The sequence below is a fragment of the Callorhinus ursinus genome, unplaced genomic scaffold (genome assembly GCF_003265705.2).
Source record: "Callorhinus ursinus isolate GAN/ISIS: 27379988/994484 unplaced genomic scaffold, GSC_fseal_2.0 scaffold5, whole genome shotgun sequence".
Classification (NCBI taxonomy): Eukaryota; Metazoa; Chordata; class Mammalia; order Carnivora; family Otariidae; genus Callorhinus; species Callorhinus ursinus.
The window spans coordinates 8,513,004-8,538,947 of record NW_027397067.1 but is presented as its reverse complement, the minus strand read 5'-3'; the positions used below and the strand labels follow the sequence as shown (position 1 = coordinate 8,538,947).

The window sequence follows — 25,944 nt, the reverse complement described above, 5'->3', positions numbered from 1 at the left end:
GGCTACCAAATGAGTTCCAAACTTCTGTTCTGTCATTCCAGATGTGCTCATTCTAGAAGACAGAGACTGTCTTGCTTTCCTGGCCTCTTGATTGATTGCACCCTCGCATAAATCCCCTGATCTCGTGGTATCCTACTATGGATTTCTCAAACACCTGAACTTTTCTACTTCATGGTCACACCTTTCCTTGGCCTGGAGCCTCTCCCTGTCTATTCTCTTTGTGATCTACCACATTCATATTTGCAGATTAACTCACCTACTCCTTTCTCCATGGAAGCAGAACATGAGCCCTTATGTGCCCAATGGGAGCTCCCATTCATCTATCACACTGTTCCTTGGTGGTACTCCATGGAAAGAGATGCTTATAACTGAGAAACTTTCTCAATGATTCCTAACTTTTCTTTCCTTTCCCTCAGATCACCTCATAAACCTCCTCAAGCAATGTGATACCTCCCTGAGCTGGAGAGGCTGCACGCCTCAGCTTTGATTTCCCCGGGAGGACTCATCAGCCCAGTACTCGTTATCCAACACATCATAACTACACCACTTCATAGGGCAGTAAAATATTACTAATAAATTGACCAATTATACAATTAGCTCCCCTTAATCGTGCCTCCCTGGTTAATCCTAGCATCTCTTTTGGTGGAATCTCTTGGTCAGTCTTGCTGATTTTTGGATGGCAAAATCCAAAAATGATTATGAAGTGAAGGTGAAAAACTAGGGAGTTTCATGATGAAGGTTGATGAGGCAGATGCTGGGGAATTCTGAATCACAGGCAAGATAAACACGTGTCAACAAATGAAGACTAGGTAATTGAGAAATAGCAAATCAAAAATGATAATTAATGACATGATAGGTGCTTTTAGAGAGAATGATTTGAAGAGAACTGATTAAGAGATGCTTAAGGGAAAGCTGGTGGAACCTGTGTGTTCTTATAACTCTCTTTATGATCCCGCTGTGAAAGTCAAACAGGAAGTGAAAAGTATTATGTCATGCTGTTACATAATTTGTTTGGTAAGATTATGCCCACACCCTCCAGCACCACGTGTAACTTTGTTCTATGAATTGGTGCATGGTGTAAATGTAAACTATGTCTTGTTAAAATAAAATGAAACGCATTTATTTTCAAGATGTTTGGTTTTATTTTGTAAGATGAAGACTTAATATTTTGTTTTATTTTTTTTAAGATTTTATTTGTTTATTTGACAGAGAGAGAGAGTGCACGCACGGAGAAGCAGGCAGAGGGAGAGGGAGAAGCAGGCTCCCCGTAGAGCAGAGAGCCTGATGTGGGGCTCGATTCCAGGATCCTGAGATCATGACCTGAGCTGAAGGCAGACGCATAACCAACTGAGCCACCCAGATGCCCCAAGACTTAATGTTTTAGATCTTCATCTTTTCTAGGAAGTTTTGGCCCTTATTTATGAGAGATATTTGAATTTGTCCTTTTCCGGTATCAGTTTACTTCAAATAGTAAGCACCTCCTATTGTTACTTGGCAGGAAACATCTTGCCGGCATGAACCCTGTCTTCATTCTTATATTTACAGTATGCAGTCCATATTCAAGGGCGACTGAATGAAGGGGAAGCTAGTTAAAATGAATAGTGAATGTAAAAGTTAGGTTGGTTTTCTTTGCTTGGAAGGGTGCTGAGAATGGGATTCTCTTGGGCTTAAGAAAAGAAGCCTTGGCTTCCATAACCTTGGCTACCAAATCAAGAAAAGGACACTTTTTTAATGTCCATTTCTTACATTTATTGTATGTTACCAGTTAAAATTCCTCATAGTCAGCATCTCCTGGGTGGCTCAGTCGGTTGAGTATCCAACTCTTGGTTTTGGCTCAGGTCATGATCTTAGGGTCATGAGATCTAGCCTATATTGGACTCTGAGCTCAGCAGGGAGTCTTCTGGAGATTCTCTCTCTCCTCCCTCTGCCCTTCCCCCGACTCTTGCACATGCACAACTGTCCACACATGCAAGCTCTTTCTCTCTCTCTCTAAAAATAAATGAATAAATAAATAAATCCTAAATAAAATAAATTCCTCATGGTCAGGATCTGTGTTGTGTTCTGAATATTTGTGTTCCTGCTAAATCCATATGTTGAAATCCTAAGGTAGGGCCTTTGGGAGGTACTTAGGTCATGAGGGTGGAGCCCTCATGAATGGGATTATTGCCTTATAAGAAAGGCTCCAGAGAGCTCCCTAGGCTCTTCTATCATGTGAGAACACAGCCAGAATGTGCTGGCTATGAATCAGGAAGATGACCCTCACCAGAGAATGTGACCATACCCGTGCCTTGATCTTGAACTTCCAGCCTCTAGAACTGTGAGAAATAAGTTTCTATTGTCTATAAACTACCCATTCTGTGGTATTTTGTCACAGCAGACCAAAGGGACTAAGACAGCCTACTTTGTTTTAATCTTCACTGTGCCATCAATGCCCATTTTTCTGTATGCAGGACAGAAGATGCTCCAGGTGGTGACTAACTTGCTTGGGCAAAAGGGAATTACTCAGGTAGGCTCATGGGCACAACCTCAAGATTTGAGAAAGGACAGAAAATTCTAGTTCTTATTTATTTACTTGGGAAAAGCAAGCATCTACATTTTATGGTTGGTGCATTAGGATAGCTCAATCTCTTTGAAAAGAATGTTTGTTTCTCATTACCAAACCAACTTCTATGCTTCGGATTTTTACCAGAAACTAGTAGCCAGCTTGAAGACTTCCAACCATGACTTCATTGCCAGGTGTAGTGTTCTCTATAACTGGGCTGATTATTGCACGTAGCCAAGTGGGCCAAATTGCTCCAAGGTTTATATGCACCATAAAATAAGATGTTTTCTTAATATTTTACTAGGGAAAAATTCAAACAAAACCAAAGTGGAAAGACTAGTATAAGTGTCCACATATTCATCACATAGCTTCGACTATTCTTAATACTTTGCCACATTTGCTTCCTCTGTTACCCTCCCTTCCTTTCTTTTCTTCCTTAAGAAGTGTATTCTATTCATTTATCACTCCATCCTCACTTCCGAAAAGATCAAGATCAGTTATGCTTTAGAAAACCCATGTTTTAGAATTTTCTGCCTGATTCCTTGTAATGTTATTTAGCTTGATTACAGTTTTGCTCTATTTTGGAGAGGAGGTGTCAGTGTGTCCTTCACATTGCATCATTTTAGGAGACGCACAATGTCTGTTGTCCTGCTTTCCATGATGCTAAGACAGTATGATCTGTACATTATGAAATTTCCCATCTTCATCAAATGGCTTCATCCTTAATGATCTTTACTGAATCTATTTTCTTTGGTTTCAAAATGATGATTTTTCTTTTTTCTTTTTTAAGGATTTTCTTTACTTATTTGCCAGAGAGAGAGAGAGAGAGACGAGAGAGAGAGAGAGCACAAGCAGGGGGAGTGGCAGGCTCCCCGCTGAACAAGGAGCCTGATGCAAGATTATCCTAGGACCCTGGGATCATGACCTGAGCTGAAGGCAGATACTTAACCAACTGAGCCACCCAGGCGTCCCTCAAAATGATGATTTTTCTAATTCTGTCATTCTTTTCAGATTTATTAACTGAGATTCTTTTCGAACAAAACTTTTCCTTTATCGGTTGGGGCCACTTGATTACCCTGAAATGCAATTCTTACAGGAAAGGTAAGATAGACATTCAGTTCCTTATTTTTTATTGCCAACTTTTGGTGTAAGAAGTTGGTGTCCGGGGCGCCTGGGTGGCTCAGTTGTTAAGTGTCTGCCTTCGGCTCAGGTCATGATCCCAGGGTCCTGGGATCGAGCCCCGCATCGGGCTCCCTGCTCGGCGGGAGGCCTGCTTCTCCCTCTCCCACTCCCCCTGCTTGTGTTTCCTCTCTCACTGTGTCTCTCTCTGTCAAATAAATAAATAAAATCTTTAAAAAAAAAAAGAAGTTGGTGTCCTAGTTATTTCCCAGGTGTTTAATATGGTTTTTCTCTCCTTTGGGCCTCTTCTCTTTTATTTGTGACTATCAATTCAAACATTTAAAAATATATGTTAATGCATTTCAATTACATTCATTATTATTTTAATTAAAATTGTCTTATCTTTTGTCAATGGAAGCCCTTTCATGTTGGATTTGGTTTCCATTTAATATGACCTGAGATTCCTTGGTAACTTCTTTCCCTTCTGGGACAACAGGATACTCCAGGCTCATCTTGCATATTTCCATCCTGCACTGGAATTGGCCATCTCTCCAAGGAATTCCCTCCAAGGAATTCCCTTACCTCTCCAAGGTAAGAAATGATATTTAGACTTGACAGTCAGGACTTTTAGTACGTTAACTGCACTTGGGTTTTTATTTATCTTATTCTTTTTTAGAGAACATATATGTGAAGCATACATTTTTTTTAAAAAAGTCATGAGCTCATACTGATCTGTCAAGTAACATGCTTTTTACTTATCTTCTTTCATTTTATAACTCTTTTCTTTTACACTTGATAGTCTTGCTTCTTGACAGCATTAATGTAATTATGTTTTCATCATTCTGCACCCTCTATAGGATAGTTTCAAAAGGACTGGTAATAATAGGACAACTACAAATTTGACTATTAATGTTTCAGATTTCTTTGCAGTTCTACTTTTCTGTAGACTATGTTCCAATAAGTGTAGCCAAAATACTGTTTTAAAGACATTTGAAATAAATCCTTTCTATGTAGTTGTTATTAACTTGGCCTATCGATAGATTCATTCATACACTTATTTTTATTTTTTTAGGTACTTTTATGTTATTTTATGCTATATTATTTTCAAAGTCAAATCTCTATCACAAAATACATGTACAAATCACACATACTTTTAAAATTTTATAGTTTCTAACAATATATGCTGGAAATTGCTCTAATTAGAGCATAGTTTAATTTTTCCTCTTTTATTTTTTATTTTATTTTATGTTTTTAGCTTTACAACAGAATTTCTTTTATTTAAAAAATACTTAAATCACTATCCCACAAAATGTTCAGAAACACAGGTAACTATAGAAAGTCAATGTGCATATACTGCTTTTATTATTATGGTTGTTAGCTGAATGAGAACAAATAATAGCTAAAAATTTTCAAATGACAGAAAAACACATTTGGGTAAGTTATGACATAATTTTTGAGTACGTAGACAATAGAAATGTATTTTTTTTTGTACCAATTGCAAATGCAAAGTTAACGATAAAATCAGGGAGCTGAAAGTTCAAAAGGGGCCTTAAATATATTCACTATCTTTTAAATTTTAGATGAAGGAGCTGAGAATATAGAAAAAAAGACCCCAACATTTACACCATAACAGTCTTTTTTTTTATGACTTCCAATTTTAACTCTTTTTTTTTAAAAGATTTATTTATTTATTTTGAGAGAGTGAGAATGAGAGAGAGAGAGTACATGAGAGGGGGGAGGGTTAGAGGGAGAAGCAGGCTCCCCGCTGAGCAGGGAGCCCGATGCGGGACTCAATCCCAGGACTCCAGGATCATGACCTGAGCCGAAGGCAGTCGCTTAACCGACTGAGCCAATTTTAACTCTTTTCTAAAAGCATTAGGGGTGTTGAGACCCTTATTGTAGATTATGTATCATCTCCTCTTTGGCTATGAGGTGTGTAGTTTTGTTAACTAGAGACATCGGTGAGTTCAGTTTCTGAGACCAGTCATTTAATAAATTATTTGGATCCTTGGGTCTCTGGAAGTTGATAATTCCTGCCAACCTGTCTACTTTAGCAAAGATGGTCTTGTTAACTGCTAGATTAGAAAGAAAAGCTTCTGACTCATCAACATACAGAGCGAGAAGCTGAGCCATCCTCTTCATTGTTATCCTCGTGTAATACTTGGCCATTATTCTAATATTATGTCCAACAATTCTGTTCTTCAAGTCTTTCCACCTTCTTTCACCTTCCTCTGTAGAACCAAAAACATCAGTTGCCGGACTCTCAAGAGACCCTTTTCTTAATTCCATTCTATGGTCTGCAACAAGTTTGGACCAACGCATCAGCTCCATTGTGGTAAAAAGCTTTAAAAGATCCTTTATTTAGGAATTTCTTCTAACTTCTTGTCACCACTTATTCGGTGAACCAAATCTGACTGTTCATTGTCAAAAGGAGCCAAAATCACATAAAGAACAACACTTTTCAGAGGCTGCTGCCACTTTTCACTTTCTGCCTATGTACAGGGAGTACCATATAAGTACCATTTGTAAGCTCTGTAGTGCTTGCAAATAGACAAATAAGATCCCTCATGTTGATCCAGCTGAATCATTAAGTTATAATATTTCAATTTTAATTTCTCTGGAAAAATTTGGTGTTAATTTTCTTGCTGATGATTTGTGTATGAATATAATCCTTCACAGCTAGGCAGAGCCTCATTTGCTCCAAGACAAACTCCACTCTCTCCTTCTTTTCCATTGACTGGTTGGTTTCCACCTGTAACTTCTGTAAAATGGAGGCAGCCTCTTTCACATCACTGTTTTGCTCTTTTATAGTTGCTACCGTTTTAGTCAGTCAAGCATGCTCAATTTCAACAAAAATCTTTCCTTCTGTAACCATTCATAGAGTATCAGTTATTTGAAGTTTGACTGGAAGATCTGTGATTCCCTCAACCCGAGTACAGCACTGTTGAACCATTTTTGCAACAGCTTGTTTTAACTGACTCCGTCTTTTTGACAAAAGCATAATATTTTCATTAAGTCAATCCCATTCTTTAGCCTCATAGCACATCTTCACCACTGCAACTAAGATGCGGGATGTAGGCACAATATCAGAAGCATTGTGGGTCTATTTCTCCAAAGAGAGAAGGGTTTGAATGACTTCTTGAAGTCTTCCTTTCTTGGCCAACTTCTGCACTCGGGCAGTCGCTGATCCACCATGGCGCTCTAGTCTACCTCCATCTGGAGGATGCGCCCATCAGCCCGCTCTGAGCCGCGGTCCGCCATGGTGCCTGCCTGAACGTCCCTTGATGTCCCCCTACTTTGGTCCTTCCTCTTTTATTTTTAAAGCTGAATTATGCTCCATTGGGTAGCTATATTCTAATATATTCAACTAGTCCCTTACTGATGGACATTGGGCTGATTCTAATACTTGTTACTGTAAGTAAATATATAATGAATAAGTTTCCTAAATATTGCTTCATATTTTGGGGGTGACTCTTCAGGGTAGATTCCAGAAATGGGGTTTCTGGGTCAAGGAAAAAATGCAAGGACAAATTTGTTGGATGCTAAGTCCCACCCTATAGAGTTTTTCACCCACTCTCCATGCCTGAGGGCTCCTGTTTCTCCACAGCCTCCCCAACAAAGAATGTGATCAAACATTTAGATTTTTGTCAATGTTCTAGGAAAGAAATTCTACCTCAATATGCTTTCTCTTATTGTAAGAGAGGCAAACCATTTTTTATGTTCATATGCCAACAAAAAATGTGGTCAACTTTGGGGTTTTTTAGAATAAAGCCCCTAATCAAACTTACCATGTAACCTGCCATTTTGAAAACTTCAATTTATTTTTAGGTTTAAAAACTTGGTAGCAGGAAAAGGAAAAGATGAGAATGAATTCCAAGTTCCTTTTTTTCTATAATTATATTGGGGGTGCTCCCTCAGATAATTAAATCTCTCAGTGTACCTGGCAATACACAAGGAAGAAACTCATTGTCATGGTCACCACAGTGCCCTAGGGAAGCAGCTGGCAGCTCTAGATGGCTTAGGGCCAAAATTTGGGGTATGCAGAACAGCAGCAGGGAGAAAACAAAACAAACATTTTGCAAATCAATACACAAGAAAGTGATTCAAACACTAAGCCCTGGTGCACAGCTCTGAGCTTTAGTGAAACAGGAGTCTAGTCCCCATCTGCACAGTCTAAACTGATTCCAATACGGATTCTAATGGAAGGAGAAAGTTCCAAAGACTCCATTTTACAGATGTTTACAACATCAGGATCTCTGTGCTAGGAGAAAAAATATCATTTGGCGTGAACTGTAACATGTTGAAGGAACAAAAATGCAGCACTTCCTTTGTGAAGAATCCTTGTCAGAAACCTCTAATGGAAGAGCAAATAATTGAGGAAAAAGATTAATTTCTTTTTGATATTAAATTATATTTATTATCAAGCTTTAGATGACTAATCAAACTTTAGATTGAAATTGACAAATGATATCATTAACCTAACTCCTTCAGTTTTTTGGTGTGATTCACAAAAACATCACTAGAAACCTAAGGCCAAGAAGTTAACCAGAGGAAGAAAGACATTTTCTTTTTGTTTTTAAATATACCTCTGCCAGAAGCCTCCACACGCTCACAAATGAGTTGTTAAATTTATCTCTTGACCTACAGGCAACCTTACTGGAAATTGAGATAACCACAGGCCAGTTTCCATTTGTCAAAATTTGGTTCTTTCCCTTAGCGTTTTTCCCTGGGATCAAGGGTCACTTCAGAGGCCTTGTACAACTTGCACATAACAATTAGAACATAGAAACCAGCGCTTGGCAGGGATTTTGACTGTGAGCCTTGTGTCAGACAGACGCAAAGAGAAATATTAAATGTATGGGCTCTAGCAGGCATTATTAGGAACCTGAGGACACATTTCCAAGTGACTGGAAAATGCAATAACCAAGCAGAGATGAGAGTGGGTTGCCAGGGACTTAAAAATAGGCTTACAACCTCACTTTATTTCCACAGATATTTAATAAGCACGGGGACTAGAAGAGCCTGGCAAAGGAGAGGCACTCAGTAAATATTTGTTAAATGAGTAAATGGCTGTGAAATCCTGGAATAGACTTTACAGGAGATGAAATCTAGCTCTGACTTTATTTTTCTCATACGTGTGCCCTATTCATGTGCCTTCTTTATTACTTGCCAGTTGACTTATTTCATCTTTCCTTGAAATTTCATATTAAAATGCACTTCTTCCAATACATTTTCCAATGGATTCCATGAAACAGACAGTATCCATTAGCCACTATATAGTCTTCATCTTATACTGCTCTTTATTTTAAAGAGTCAATTTTATAATAATCTAGGGTCTTCTAAACATATAAATTCTGGTTGTTTACCGGTGACTTGGAATGATGCACTAACACAAGAAATCATTTTCCATCGGTATGGAGTTGGTAGTATTAGTTTGCTGGGGCTGCCATAACAACGTACCATAAACTGAGTAGCTTAAACAACAGAAATTGTTGCTTCCCAGTTTTGGAAGTTACGAATTGGAAATTAAGGTGTTTTCAAGGCCACGTTTCCTCTGAGCTACCAGGGAAGTTTCTGTTCCAGCCCTCTCTTCTAGCTTATGATAGTTCCTTGGCTTGTGGCAGGATAACTTCAACCTTCATGTGATGTTCTCCCTATGTGTGTGTCTGGTCCAAGTTTCCTCTTTTTAAAAAGGGACCAGTCACATCAGTATGGGGCCCACCCTACTGACCTCATCCGAACTGATTACATCTGCAACAATCCCATTTTTTCAACCAAGTTCACTGTCTGAGGTACAGGTGGGTGGTTAGAACTTCAACCTACATATTTTTGGGTGTCACAAGTCAACTTGTAACAGAGATCTTAGTGGTGAGATCCTCAGTGGAAATTAATGAATTGTTACTAAATGCATGAGTACAGTCTTTGGCTGATAGAGCTTAACGTGGGATTTATAGAACCCATTATCCTCTCTCATCATCTTGTAAGGTGGACATGGCTGAGGAAGCCTGTCAATATGGGAAATTTTAGAGTTAAAAATTGTTCTTTTTTTTCTTATTTCAGAAGAAGGCTTTTGAGAGTGTGCCAATAAGAATAAAAGCTGTAACTTGGCCTAAAGAAAATTATTTTATTGGGATGCCAGAACACATGATTAAAGTTTATGAAGCAACATATTGGTTAAGTGATACTCTTCTGATCTGACAGTAAAAAGGATAAATGTTTAGATTACCATGATTATAAAAATTTAAAAGTAAGGAGCTATTGACTTCCTAGATGACAGCCTTCAGAGCTGGATAGACCCTCTCTCTCTAGTAAAACCGCCTTTTAACTGCTAAAAATTATTAAACAAGACAAAACAAACAAGAAAACCTCTTAAAGTCTCTGAAAATTGTTTGTAGGGACTGTATCAAATGGAAAAGCATCTATTTAAGAAAATCTACTAAATCTCTGTAAGAACAGCACGGCACTGTGTTATTGAACCATGAGGTGCTCACATTCATTCCTGCCTTCCCCCAGCTCGGTGTGACAGAAGCTCTATTCTGGGTGGTATGGCTAAGAAGAGGGGGGCTCCCTCTCCTTCTGCCTTGCAGTCTGGATGTAGAGTTTTGCCACAGAAGGGGCATGTTACTGGCATCCCTCATCACCCCAGCTTCCAGCTTTGTACTGCAGAAGCTCTAGTCCACGTGGGTATACCCAAGAGGACAGGGCTCCCTTCCCCCACTGATTTCACACGTGTAGAGTCAAAGCTCTAATCCAGACAGAGCTGGCTGAGAATGCTGGGCTCTGGGCTCTCTCCCCTCCCCAGGTTCCCTCATAGGCCAGAAGATCCATGCTGGGAGGGACAAGCTGAGAAGACAAGGTACCACCCCTACCAAGAGCCCCGATAATACCACCAGGGTATTCTGAGAGAAGTGGGTTGCTGATGCCAGCCCCAGCTTTGGTACAGAGGCAATATGGCTCTCCTGGGGGAGGGGCAGGCACGAAGAGCAGAAAACTCCAGTGTGTCTGTGTAAAGGGGACTGACTTTACCAGGAACATAGCATGGGGAAGTTCCTGCCTAAAGGCATTGTCAAAAATAGTGGAGAGCTTGGTGGTGAGCAATTAAGAAGGGGAGCCATGGTACTTATAGCAAGAGTGAAATGGTAGATCAGCTAGAAGTTAAACAGAGAGAACCAAGGAAATAGACTGCTGAGAAGAGCCCTCTTGTGTTGGCAGTGCCCTGCCCCTAAAAACGGGATATAGCTGAATAGGATCAGATATGGGGCAATCTATGCCACAGGGTGTGGTCAAAAACAATAGAGTACTCTGCTAGTAATTAGTGGAGGCTAACGGCCAGTCTTGATACCAAGAGGGGCAGACCAGCCAGAAGCCTAATGGGGAGATCAGAGAAAGAGACCCAGAAAACCCCACTAAAGCCACTCTGAATTTGCCAAATTAAGACCAAGATTTGAAGTCTCTGACCTGACATGGTACTTTATGCAGTATATAGTGCTGGCAATAAGATATTTGCTCTGTGGTATATGTTAGATCTGAATTTTTTTGGAGGGAGGAACTAGGATATACAATATATGTTATAATGAAATTTCTTCCTAGGAAAGAATTGAAAACCAAATGTGTTAGAAGAAAGAACGCTAGCGATTCAAAACGAGGTGCATTAATTCCAATGGCTTGTAATTGCACGTCCCATTGTGAAATACGGGGATCCAGATCTTTTCCCATTTATCCAGTTGTATACCTGTTTCTTCTTTGCTACTACATACCCCCTTGATATATTAAAACCAAATTGCTGTAGAGGCAACAGGAGTGGAGTTACCTTCACTTTCATTTCTGTCAGTCATGGGTAGGACTTCAGCAATACAAGAAACTTCTTATTGAATCAGCAATTAGAAAAGAGCGAACACATTGCAAAGATGTCAATCTGCTTGGCCAATATTTGAATGAGTGCTTTTTCGGTTCAACTATATCCAGACCATTAGATGGGATTTTTCGAAAACGACTTTAATCAGTGCTTTGTGAGGTGTGCTAATTGGCTTCTGGAGACAATCAGCCGCGATGAAAGATCAGGGCCAGAACTCCCTTTGCAGGGACAGTCAGGCTTCCTGCATCCAGTGTGAAGGTCACGCCTGGCATGGGGCTCTCTGGGGCAGGCTCAGCAGAGGCCCTACAGACTCTCAAGGAGCAGTGACACAATACGTTCCCTGATCCTTGTTGGGGGTCCCTAAGGATTGGAGTTACTAAATTTGTCATCAGGAATGTTTCGGCTCACGTTGGCGATTATTTGCTCTTCCCTAGTCCTATAAAAAGGATAAGCATTTTGATGTCTTGACATTTCATTAAGCATAGGTATATTCTTAACAGACAGTAGCCTCTCTGTTTTCAGAATCTCTATAAATAGGCTTTGAACAAAATGACTTAAAAAGAATTTTTGAATATGGCACCTATGGAATATCCAAGCAATTAATAGAAAAAAATAAAGGCAGTACACAGAATTTGAAGGTATAAAATACACTTTTGTTCCTATCACATTCACTACCAGTTCTTTTGGGATTCTTTTTGTTAGTACAATAGACTGTCTCTCCTCCTGGCTCCCTCCAATGGGTTAAGCACAATATGTGCATGAATGGTGTTAAGAAATCTCAAAAAGTTGACTAAAGATGAGCCCATTTTTTAAACAATTATGTAGCAAAATATACACATGAAAGCTAGGATTATTTATTTTTCAAAGCAATTTGCTGAGACCACCCTTCTGTCTCCTCTCTTCTGTGATGTTATTTTCCTTAGCATTCTCTGGAATTGTCTTATTTCATTCACTTCTTAGCAAATATTATTGAGTACTTATCATGTGCTAGGAACTCTGTAGAAGCTACAGAGATACAAAGACAACCAAAGCATGAGTCTTGACTCCAAGAAACATAGAGCTTAGTGAGGAAGAGAAAAATAAGTTATATGCCAGTGGATGTGTGTTCTACTCATGGTCAGGTAACATCTGAACAAACTCTTAAAGGGAAAGATTTTGCCAGACTAAAATGGAAAGGGGTCAGGGTTGAGGCCTCATGAACAGTAAGTGAATATCTATATAGGCTGGAATACTAAAGCCTGTTATTTGACCTTCAGGTAGGCTGTGTTTCTCCAGAAGGGTATAATTGGAAATGCAGAAAGACTTGGCCAGCCAGCAGGCAGAGCTTCTGACAGAATAACCTTCATTCAATAATGCCCATCTCTTTCTTTGCAACCACAATTTTTGTTGACCCTAGAGCATATTGCAAATTTGAAGCATTCTTATTTATCAGATTTAATTCTGTATTTTTCATATATTTCCCAAATCACCCCTACTCTCAAAGAAAAAATATATATTATTTGTTATATTAAAGATACTCAAAAGAATTGTCACCAGTCATGATGGCAACTCATAAAGAGGAGTCCCTGTTGTCCTTTTAGTTATGACACTAACTCACTGAGCTCACCCATGGAATCTGTTTTGGAGGTAACAAAAATCATTTGAAATTTATATGTTGGTGTAATTGCTAGAGAATCAGACTTATTACCTTATCAACTTGTTCTGTGTGGGCTGATAGATTCTTCCAGAGGCACCGTATTCACTCCGTGCTATTGGCTTCAAAGGGTCTTCTTGACAGCCTGTATTTATTGTCATTATGCCTAACTCCTTGCTTACTAATTTGTAGGTAAATGTCTCCAAAGTGTTGTGTCACCTCACTGTTTTCAGGGATCTTTCTCCTTCTGGCAGGATAAACTTAACTCCTTTGCTCATCCTAGTCAGTGGTTCAGTTACACAAATAAAACAAAAAATACTGAGTCCTCACCTGGATTTGCCACTTCCCATCCTGTCTTTGGGCTATTATTTTCTCCCTTGGTAAAAATATGTCAGCAGCTCCAATGGTAAGTTACAAGGCTACTATTTCTAGAACTTTTTTTTCTGCCCCTGCAGCCATTCTCATTGTAACCATGATCTGACAAGTTGAACACAGCCAACAACAACAACAACAAAAATATGAAATACCTGACACACTTGATATCTTACAATTTTTTCCCAATGTACACTCACTTTACCTCCAGAAAAGTGAAGTATTTTCCTGGAATGGTTTCGCTTGTGCCCTTTTCTGCCTGCAAGGAAGACTTGACTCCAACCTGCTCCTCCAAACTTTTCCCACAACTTCTGATCATCAACCCACTTGTCACCATCGGACACATAAAACAATTTGCTATTCCTGAAACATGCCCTCATGTCCCGTCTTTGACACATGCTGTTTCTTCCTCTTAAAAAACACTCCCCTCCAGGATTACACTTGCTGCAGTCAGATTCTGAAGGTCCAAGAATGATGCGCTAATACCAAAGACAATTTGCAAGGGAGACTTGTGAATTAGGGCTCAGAATTCTCTATTGAGTCCCCTCCTCACTAATTATTTATTAAAATGCAAGAGAACGTGAGATGATTTATGGGTAAATATGGCTGGTGGTATAATGGAGTGGGTCCATGGGCTGACTCTGCAGCCAGATGGCCTAAATTTGAATCCTGGTCTGCCCTTTTGCCTTCATGAGCCCTTAGATGGGTTATTTTTCCTTTCAAGTGACATTGGGATAATAAAGTACCTACTCAATCTTCTCACACTTAGGGGTAAAATTGTGATAACGTTAGATTAAAGGAAATTCATACATTAACAATTAGAACAATGTTCTAATTATTAGGAAGATAAAAGTCATTTCAGAAATGTTAACTATTTAATACTTACCATCTTAGCAAATGCCAAATTACCAATTCACCTAAAATATAACTTAGTCGGACCAGAAAATAAAAACCCAGACCCCAAATTTCTGCTCTTTCAAAGCCTAAGCTGAGTGTCTCAGTGGCTCCCTTTACTCTGATTAAGTGACTTACTCTCCTTCTCCTTCCCTCTTCAGGCACTTAAACAGGTCCCATGGCTCTTTGCTGTTTGCACTGAGGATCAAAAATGTGCCTGGGACTTCAAGTATATGAACAGAACTCTCTGTAGTTGAGAGTTTGATGAGGTAGGGCAAAGGTTGGGTGGGAGTCTGTTTGGTTTGGAGCATCGACACATTCATTTACTCACCCCACCCATGCCCTGGTCTGTGGTGTGTGCATCCACACGTCTCTCTCCCCACAACTCAGACTCCCCACTGGAATATTTTGCAAATTAACAAGACCCAGTGCCTAAAATCCTGAGTGATAAAGAGAGATGCTAAAAAATAGCCTGTGGTAATAAATGAAACTTCCCTCCAGAATACAAGCTCATAAGGTTCAGTACGAGTTGGGCACTCAGCCAAATTTCTGTAACAAAACGATCTTTTACAAATGAATTTTCCACCTTTAGGATGCTGTAAGTGTCAATGGAATCAATACCTAATTGAAACCTTCCAGAATCGAAGTTCTGACCTTCCAAATGCCCTCCCTCTCTCCTTCCTTTAATGGCTCCTCTGCAGTACTCTTGGCAACATTAAGAATCACCTGATTACCTTTATTGCTATAAACTCTAAAACAAACCGCCTCAGCCATATCAGCCAAAATATATCACCCCTCAATAACTCAGTATCATATTTTATTCTGCTTCTCAAAACCTAGTAGCTGGCATTTTTATTCTTTGGAATATATATTCACAACTGCTTTTAAAAAGTGGTTATCTGAAAATAAACGCTACCACTTTGTGTAATAGTGTCATGTTCAAAGTGATCTTGTTCCAGGTCAATGACCACATCCATTCATTACGGCATATTCCTATTGGAATAGAGTTAAATACATGGCATACTTTGAGTTCTTCTGTTAAAATTTCAAACCTCAGCAGCAGGCAAATAATAAATGCTGTTCTTGGCCAAACTGAAAGAATAACTCTTTCCTTAATAGTAGTCTTCAGAATTTGCATAATATTTAAATGTTTTTGAGGAGCTTTATCATAAAATCATAACATAACTGGAAGATAAGATACTGGTGTCTTTCTGACCCTGACTTGACTTTTCCTCTTATTCCTGCTGTTTAACCTCCTGGATCTCAGCTTCCTACTTAGAAAATGGGAATAAGAATAGAGATTTTAACTGTGGAAAGAGGAAGAGATGTGATAGAGGTAGAAATGCTTTGATGAAAAGATGTCATTTAAATGTTTATCACTGGAATGTCTACTTAATTTGGAAATCTATTAGATATCCACAAGGAAATCATATTTAGAAATTAAGACATCTTATTATTGATTCTGAATTATTTTCTTTTGCCTTAGCAACAAAAATAAAATATTTCTCAGGTAAGGAGAAGATGCAAAGGAAGATAATTTGGAATCAGCGATAAATAATAAAATAAGAAAGCTGAGATCTGAAATATATCATATTCAGAGTAATTTTAATTTTTTTCTTCTTAAAAAGAAAATAATCACTTTTTCTCAACTTGTCTAATAAATTTGGATTTTCTCATATCTGGCTTCATTGTTAACTATATGTACTATATGCATTTGATGTTCAGTACATCAGATCATTTAATTTATTTTTTAAATATGAAATGATTTTAAAGGATAATTGCTACCTTCACATAAGATCCACCAAAAAAGATGAACAGAGTATCCACAAAACATTTTCTGTTGGAAATAAGCATGATTTGTACTTATGTGGAATCTTAGATTTAGAGATGGTGTAGTTTGAGTCTTTCGTTGGATGCATTAATCACCTCCCTCTGTAGTAGTTTGTGGAGGGCCTACTATGTGAATAACTGGTTGGCACTAAGCCCAGAGCCACTGCTAATGATAGCAAAGATGCATCGTGAAATCAAGAGAGGGAAGTCCTGGTAGCACATGGGTGGTGGTTAGAGACCAGAGCTCTTCTTTTGCTGACTTAGTGGACCAACTTCAGTTTCTCTGTGTGCATATGGGTTTAAATCCCACCCAATAATCCACAAGAAATCACTGAGTAGTTCCTTGAAAAAACTGGAAACACCACAAATAAGTGGGAATGAATGAAATGAGAAAAATACAGCCCCTGAAAGTTCACATAAATTGTACATTTCTGTTACTGCCTGGATGTTTGCTTAAGTGGAAGAAGGCCCCCGCACTCAGATTTAATTTCCTGAGGATCTCCTTTCTCTTTCAACATTTACAAGGAACTTGCCTTTTCTTGATAATTTTATTATAGGAATGGTTTGTACTCTTTTACATTTTATCACAGACATTGTGCAAGCTTTTCTTAATTAATCTTATGCTAAACTCTTATTGAAGGGGGTCGAGGTAAAGAAAGTGGCCAAATCACCTTCAAGTAGCCTCTTGATGATACCAGTCTTTGGATTTTGCTTCCCAAGATGCCACAGCACATTTGGTGTCTAGCATTGCCCCCTTAACATAAGTGTGTGCTTAAATTTGATTATTCCTCAAGGATGCCCGGACATATTTGAGAGAACAGGATGCTGCCCGATTCCCTCAGTCAGGCTCTCATCGTAACCAACAGAGCAGGAAGGCAGCAGGCAATTCTTCTGAAGGTAGAAGCATTCTCTTTGAAGCATGATTGTGTATTTAATTATGTGAGAACAGTAAGGGGAAGCATATGTAATTTTTTTGAGGCAAAATTAAGTGCCAGGTCTTGAGCTCAGTGCTTTACATGTGTGATGCCACATTTCATGTTCGCAATGTTCATTATGACACTTTAGGTAGGTCCCTATTTCAGAGTGAATAAATGGAGCCTCTGAGAGGTTAAGACCTTTGCCCCAGTTTTCAGAAGTCGATATTCAACCTCAGAACCCAGGTGATGGGTTCTTCCATAGCCTCTCATGGGGTTCTGCCTGGGGAACAACCACAGGATGTTTGGGCAGCACTGTTCTCAGGATGGAGGATAAGGGGCTGGTCAGGACTAACGAGAATGCATTCTGGCTCGGTTGACACTGGAGCCTGAAACAAAACCAGAAGTGGAAGGCAGCAGCCCAAATCTATCTATTCTCATTTGACACACACATATCCAAATGAGTATACCAGTGCCTGGGAAATTTGCTACAATGCCCTAGGGCACCTGTGTAATAATCACATCTCCTATTTGTGCTTTGAAATTAAGTAGGGATCAACAACACAGGACTTGGCCTACAGTAGGCGCCCTATAAATACTTGTGGGAAGAATGAGGAAAGCAGATGTTTGCACTCTTAATTTTGCAAACCAAATGGGAGAATTTCCTTGAAACCCTTTTGGGATGGTGATTAGTCCCATCCTGAAAAGCGTAGTTACTTTTTGGTAATTTTAGTAATTTGGAAAATCTGAAGCACCTGACAGCATTTGAAGACCATAAAATAATTAGATACCTCTTGAGCTCAATATCTTGCTATCTTACGTTCAGAGAAGCTGACAAGGTGAGCTGACAGAGAAGTGTGGAGTGTCAGTGTCAGACAGGACCTCTGACTCCCACGTTGTAAGCCCTGTCACTGACTCCTTAATATCGTGCCTTGTAAAGAAGCTCCCAAATTCTGCTCAACAATTAGCAGGATTACTTAAAAGGGCTCACCGGCTCCAGTGTCAACCGAGCCAGAATGCATTCTCGTTAGTCCTGACCAGCCCCTTATCCTCCTTTGCTAATTAAATTGAGGTGGACGATTGAATGGTAACTGTAGGATTTTGTTGGTTTTGTATGATGAAAGTAATATTCCCCAACAAAATTAATAGTATTGTATTCCATGTGATAAACATTGAATTGAACAGTTTTCAAGCTGGAGGGGAGTGTAGTAACCATTTCGCATGTCTTATTTCACAGATGAGAAAACTGAGCCCCAGCCATGGTGATATGCCAATCACTCAGCTACTCAGTAGTAGAGTCAAGACTCAAATCCACTGCCCACCATCCATTGACTTGTCATATTCTATTCCCTCTACCTCTATAAGTAAATTTTTGTTGTGAATATATGCACTGTCCATGTGGAGTTCCAAGAGAAATACTAAAATGCCTTTCAACTTAAGAAATTGAACATTATCAATGGCTATGAAGCCCCATTCCCTCTCTACCTCATTCCCACAGGCAAACACTTCCCCGAATTTCAAGTTAATCATTCTCTTGTTTTTCTCCATAGCAGGCTACCTCCCTTGATTTGCAATATTTCTTTTATTATGAGAGCCAAATGCACAGATGTTCCCCGAAGCACAATGGATATTTTATAGCTCTAATATAAGATCAGAATTTTAAAGCCATAAAAATAGCCAATTAGGCTTCCAGATCAATCTTGCACTTGCACCCCATTAGTCACTGATTCACTCTCTTTGGCTCTGAGATGACATTGCTGCTTTTGACCATTAAGAACTCGCTTTTTGGCATTTCCACATCCTTTGAAAATGTAAATGTATGAGAATAATGAGCTCCTTTGGGGGAGTCTTTGTTTCTCTAAACTCATTGCACTATTTCACATCCTACTCCTTCTAATGTACTATTGTTTCAAAACCAGAAAACAACAACAGCAACAACAAAACTAGACCTCTTCTCTATCCAAGCACTAACACTGTTTATGGGGACAAACAGAAACAGTTATACTCAAATGTTGTCAGTTTTAATTCCTATTCCCAGATGAAGACAAAATCTGATTGGTACCATAGCAACATGTTGCCTCGAGCATCAAATAGGTATTACTCGCATATAGTCTCGCTCACAAATTCTCTCTATAAGTGTTAGGAGAGGTGTGATCTTCTCTTAGAACTCACTAAATTAAAAAAAAAAAGGCTGAAAATAATCTAATTAGTGTTTCCAGAAGTGCCTTTCTAGGGTCTGATAACGTCAGATTACTGTTTCATAATTTTCATCTCCCCCTTCCCTGATCCACGAGGTACAGGTGCAGCACGTACCGGCAAACCTCAGTTAAGTGGAGAATTAAGGCAACACCAGGGCATGCAGGCACAATAAACTCATGAAGTTCTGGTGGTTCTCTTTTGACTTTTGAATTTTCACATTGTTGAGTTTTCCTCCCTTCCTTCCTCCCCACCTCTTTTCCTTCCTTCCTTCCTTGAGGGAAAAACAGTGATGTATTCCTAACTAATTCCCTGAGTTATTTGGGAGTGCAGCCTAGCTGGTAAGGTTGATACTTTGGTTATACATGGTCTGCTTTTTGTTTGTATTGGCACATCAGAGTTAAGTATTCCCCATGGAAGAGGACACCTCTTGAGTACCTGCCATATACCAGGTATGATACTGGGCATTTGTCCTTCACCTTGTCTGAGCCAATTCTCACAGATGTCTGCCCTATGAGGTAAGGCATACTTTCCCACTCTTCTGATAAAGAAATGAATGCAGAGAGGTTAAGAAATGAGCCACAGCTCAAAGTTATTAGGTCATGAGGCAAGATTCACAGTAGTCTTTTGAAACTGAATTTTCTGGCCATTATGCTCCTTGAGCAGGCAGCATGCATTTCTCTCTCATTCCCTGGGTGGTGGTAGAGGTGGGGGACAAGTGTCATTGCCATTAGGCATTGTGACTTTCAAATACTGTGTTATAGTTTGACAGTCTGTGCCTGTAATCACAGGTACATTTGTGTTTCTCTTTCTCTGTGTGTTTGTGTGTGTGTGTGTGTGTGCGTGCACATGTGCACATGCATGTATGTCTGGGTGGGGAGAGGGAGAGAGAGAGAAAGAGAAGGGTGGGAAATGAGGAAATGGAAAGAAATATAATCACTTGTGATGATTCACTTATTAGACTAATGCTTTTCACTGAACCTGGACTGCCTCTAATATCAAGAAGATATGGCAAGAAAGGAAGTAAAAAAGTGTACAAATTGGGAAAGAAGAAATAAAACTATCTTGGGGCACCTGGGTGGCTCAGTCATTAAGCTTCTGCCTTTGGCTCAGGTCATGGCTCCAGTGTCCTGGGATCAAGCCCCACATCGGGCTCCCTACTCAGCAGGAAGTGTGCTTCTCCCTCTCTCACTCCCCCTGCTTGTGTTCCCTCTCTTGCTGTGTCTCTCTCTGTCAAATAAATAAAATCTTTAAAAAAAAAACTATCTTTGTTCACATATGAAATGATTATAGAAAACCTGAAAGAATCAACAAAAATACTCCTTGAACTAAGAGATTATAGAAAGGTTGCAAGATACCAGGTTAACATAGTCAATTGTTCTCCTACCTGTCAATAAGGAATAAGTGAAATTTGAAATTAAAAACACAATACCATTTATATTAGCATTCACCAAAACGAAATACTTAGGTATAAGTCTAACAAATATGTACAAGATCTATTTGAGGAAAACTACAAAACTCTGATGAAAAAAAATCAAAGAACTTTAAAAAAAATGGAGAGATATTCCATATTCATGGATGGGAATATCAATATTGTCAAGATGTCAGTTCTTCCCAACCTGATCTGTAAATTCAATGTAATCCCAATCAAAATCCCAGTAATTAATTTTGTGATGATTCATAAACAATTCTAAGGTTTATATATCAGGCAAAAGACCCAGAGTAGCCAATATAATGCTGGAGGAGAAGAACAAAGTTGGTGGACTAACACTCCCCAACTTCAACACTTACTATAAAGCTATGGCTATCAAAGTGTGTGGTATTGGTAAAAGATTGACAAATAGATTAAGAGAACAGAATAGAGTCCCGAAATTTACCCACGTAAATACAGTCAACTGATCTTTGACAAAGAAGAAAAGGCAATAGATAAAAGATAGTCTTTCCAACAGAATGTCTTCAAACAACCAGGCATCCACATGCAAAATAATGAATGTAAACACAGACTTTGTAACCTTCACAAAAATTAACTCAAAATGGATTGCAGACCTAAATTAAAATGTGAAACTATAAAATTCCTGGAAGATAACATAGAAGAAAATTTAGATGACCTTGGGTATGGTGATGAGTCTTTAGATGCAATATCAAAGGCATGATCCATGAAAGAAAGAAAGGATAAGCTGGACTTCATTAAAATGAAAAACTTCTGCAAAAAACACCATCAAGTGAACAAAATAACAAACCACAAACTGAAAGAAAATAATTGCAAAAGACAGATCTGATAAAGGAAAATATACAAAGGACTCTTAAAACTCAACAATAAGAAAATACAACAACCCAAGTGAAAAATGATCCAAAGACCTTAACAAATACCTCACCAAAGAGGAAATACAGATGGCAATAAGCAAATGAAAAGATGCTACACCTTATACGTCATCAGGAAAATGCCAATTAAAACAGCAAGAATATATATACCACTACATGGTTTTAGAATGGCCAAAATCAAGAACACTGACAACATCGAATGCTGGTGAGGATGTGGAGAAATAGGAACTCTCATTCATTGCTGATGGTAATGCAAAATGGTACAACCACCTTGGAAGACAGTCTAGTGGTTTCTTATAAAACTAAACTATAATCTAGCAACTGCACTCCTTGGTATTTACCAAAAGGAATTGAAAACATATGTCCACATAAAAACATGCACAGGGATGTTTATAGCAGCTTTATTTGTAATTGCCAAAATTTGAAAGCAACAAAGGTGTCCTTCAGTAGGTGACTGGATAAAACAAACAAACAAACAAACAAAAAACTATACGGTAATTTAGGCAATAGCATATTACCCAGTGCAAAAAGAAATAATCTATCAAGTCATGAAAATGTATTGAGAAACCTTAAATACACATTACTAAGTGAAAGAAGCCAGCCTGAAAAGGATACAGACTTATGATTCCAACTATATGACATGGAAAAGACAAAACTAGGGGGACAGTAAAAAGATCAGTATTTGCCAGGGCCTGGGAGGAGGGAAGGATGAACACGGGGAGCACATAAGATTTTTAGAGCACTGAAAATACTCTGTATGAGTTTGTCATGATGGATACATGTCATTACACGTTTGTCCAAACATTACATGTACAATAGCAAGAGTGAACCCTAATGTATACTAGGGACTTTGAGTGATAACGATGCGACAATATCAGTTCATCCTTTGTAACAAATATACCATTCTGGTGGGGGACATTGATAAACAGAGGAGCCTATGCATCTGTGGGGACTGTGGATATATGGGAAAATCTATACCTTCCTTTCATTTTTTCTGTGAACATAAAACTCCTCTAAAAAATAAAATCTATTTAAAAACGAAAATAGGACCACCAATTTTAGAAATCCTATACTTTCCTAGGACTGAAGAAAATATCTGAAAATGTCCAGATCAACACTTAGCATATGAATGCTAATGAGCTTGTGGGAAAAAGATTATTTCTGATGTCTAATGGGGTGAAGAAGATGCACTTAGAAAATTTAAAGACACTGCACAACATTCCCCCCCCAATATGTATTCTTTCAAAAAATCAAGGCTAAAAGTACTTCATGCTAAAAATATAGGTCAGTGGATAGGTCAAAGCCTAAGTGGCATTTGCTGGAAGACTTCTGAGGTCTCAACCTCTCTGGGACAACTTTGAGTTCAAGAGACAAGAACACAACAAATGCAATCAGCTTTGGCTCTGGAGGGCATGTATACCTAAGGCCAGGAGGAGATCTCTGGGTGGGGGGCAGGGAGGGAGAGAAAGTCAATATTTAGCTTCGAGGTTAGGTAAAATGAGTTCAAATTGGTCTACATCCACTTAAAAGAGAAATAAAATGTGAGTTATGAAACCTCACTTTATAGCAAATTTAGAAACAGGGTGAGGGTATTCTTCCCCTCCTCCATTTGAGACGGGAAAGAAGGAAGTGAGAGGATGGCACAGGTGGACAGCTGATCACCTTCGTTGCTCCAGGTAGGAAGTTGAGGTTCTTTACATTTTTTATTTGATTCTAACACAACATTGCAATTTAGATCATTAAATTCTTTTCCAGTCAGAGAAGCTAATGCTCAGTGTGGTTAAGTGACACACATAGGGCTACAAAGTGAGTGAAAACATAAAAGATCACTCTTGATGGAATTTCTCCATGTTGAGGCCCTTTATTGCTGGGATAGAGACTGGAACCCTGGGCTCTGGTTCAGCTCTACCTGTTACTGGTGGTGTCACCTATGTTGACTCAGTAAACTCTGTTAACTACCAGGATAGGGGAGCAGCAACAGGATTCAAGGAAGATCTTGCTTTGGTTCTTCTTCTCAAGCCTATTTTTTAATGGTTCCTTCAACACAGTCTTATGTTTATGTCTCTATCCTGAAACTTGTGCTCTTAGCCACTTTTTATTCATTTTATTCTTCCCTTCCTAGTCTAGAAATTCTCCCTTTGCTACTACTATTTCTTTTCTTCTAATTCACATTCTTCTTTTTTTTAAGATTTTATTTATTATTTATTTGAGAGCAAGAGTGAGAGAGAGAGAGCACGAGCGGGGGGGGAAGGTAAATGGTGAGGGAGAAGCAGACTCCCCACTGAGCAGGGAGTCTGATGCGGGACTTGATTCCAGGACCTTTGGATCATAACCTGAGCCAAAGGCAGATTCTTAACTGACTGAGACACCCAGGTGCCCCTAATTCACATTCTTCTTTCCTAAGCTTTGCACTGTTACATTCTGGGCTGTGTCATAGTGATGTCACAGGTGTCAAATCTAACACTATGTTGTTCAGTTCTCAACTTCACTGGTCCCTCATGGGCATTTCTTTTGAAACAACTGCCTTGCCTACCATATCACTGTGCTTTTCTGATCTTCCCGCTTCTCTTATGTCTTTCTGCTTCACTGGCTCTTCTTCCATTCTAGACTCTTATTAGGTGATAACCCCAGGATTCTCTTCTTGGCCTTTTCCTCCTCCACTGATCTCTCCCTAGATGATCTCTTCTGTTTTTACTGCCTCAACTATCAACTTGGCTCAAGCTAAGTGTGTATAAAACCTTTCCCATCCTTTCCAGGTAGATTGGGTCACGCCCTTCTTTGGGTGTCCACTTTCCTCTGGGTCGGCTTCCATCACGGTACCTAACACAAACTTTACACTTAGTTGTTCATATGTTGCTCATCATTAGTAGCCCGGAAATTCTTCAAGGGTAAATGGTTTTAGTCATCTGCATTTTCCTAGTTATCCAGATCTGTGCCTGTCATGGATGGGCACTCAACAAATGTTTATTGAGTAAATGAATGTACTATTAATGAAGATTCCCTTAGGTCCTAATTAAGACACTGCAACCTGTTGTTGAGAGATGTATTGCTGGACCTTAGGAACAAAGAGTGGTTTTCAGGACCCTCGAGCTTCAGGATCAAGTTCATGTTATTCCCCTCCTATTTCCCGAAGCCTGGAGTTGGCACTGTGATTGATGATACATATGACTCATGGTCTGACTTCCACTTCAGGGCCCAGCAGATCTGCCTCCCAAGCGTTCAAAATAATTTCACCTTTTTTTTTTTTTTTTTTTTGAGAGAGAGCAAGAAAGAGAGAGTAGGGGGTTAGGGGTAGAGGGAGAGGGAGAGAGAGAATCTTAAGCATGTTCCATGCCCAGTGTGGGGCTCAATCTCACAACCCTGAGATCCCAACCTGAGCTGAAAATCAAGAGTCGGATGCTTAATTGAGTGAGGCATCTAGCAGCCCCTCATTTCACTTATTCTTTGAGATCCAATACTCCCTCTTTCATGAAATTCCCTAGCATCCTTGAATTTGAAATTAATGTCTCCTGTGTTCACAAAACATTTCAAAATGCAATTTACTTCAGGGGTGCCTGGGTGGCTCAGTCGAGCAGCCAACTCTTGATTTCAGCTCAGGTCACAATCTTGGGTTCATGAGATCAAGTCCCAGTTCAGGCTCAGTGTAGAATCCGCTTGAGATTCTCTCCCTCTCCCTCTGTTCCTCCTCCCAGTCATGCTCTCTCTCTCTCTCAAATAAATAAAAATAAAATCATTTAAAAATGCAATTTACTTCAAATGGTTTTTGTAGCTGCTTTACTTTTCTATGCTAATTTTTTACAGTCTGTGCTTTTATTGACTCAGTCATTTATTCCTAAAGCCTAGGTCAGAAATATCTGTGCCCTATTTACATCATAGGAGCTATGTTTTACATTTCTTATGTTTGAATTTTAACTTAGAGTTTTACTTAACAAGAATCTGGAAGTTCTGGCTTTTGCTAAAGCCTGCACACTGGAAACTCCCATGTCCCAACTCCACACTGAGAACTGGAGCCCTATAGAACTGTCCAAGAGTTTGAATTGATAATATTATGGATGGTTCAAAAGTTTTGGAGTTTTGGAGTCTCGTTCGTCTCCCAGACTCTCAGACTTTTCCTACAGCTGAATGGAAAGCTTGGAAATTTAGGATCACAATGAAAGTGCTGACCAAACCTCAGGCAGGCAGTGCTCTACAGTCCCTATCCTTCTGCAATCAGTGGCTCATTGTGCACTTTGAGGAGTGAGTCTCCCCATGGTTTTATACGGAGGAC

The 25,944-nt window shown here is 39.2% G+C and overlaps 1 protein-coding gene and 1 pseudogene across 2 annotated transcripts in view; both read right to left on the bottom strand.

The window, feature by feature from the left end:
• XKR4 (XK related 4) overlaps positions 1–25,944 on the bottom strand; it is a 474,664-nt gene that overhangs the window by 141,797 nt on the left and 306,923 nt on the right. The window lies entirely within an intron of this gene.
• LOC112823587 (26S proteasome non-ATPase regulatory subunit 12-like) lies at positions 5,547–6,922 on the bottom strand (annotated as a pseudogene).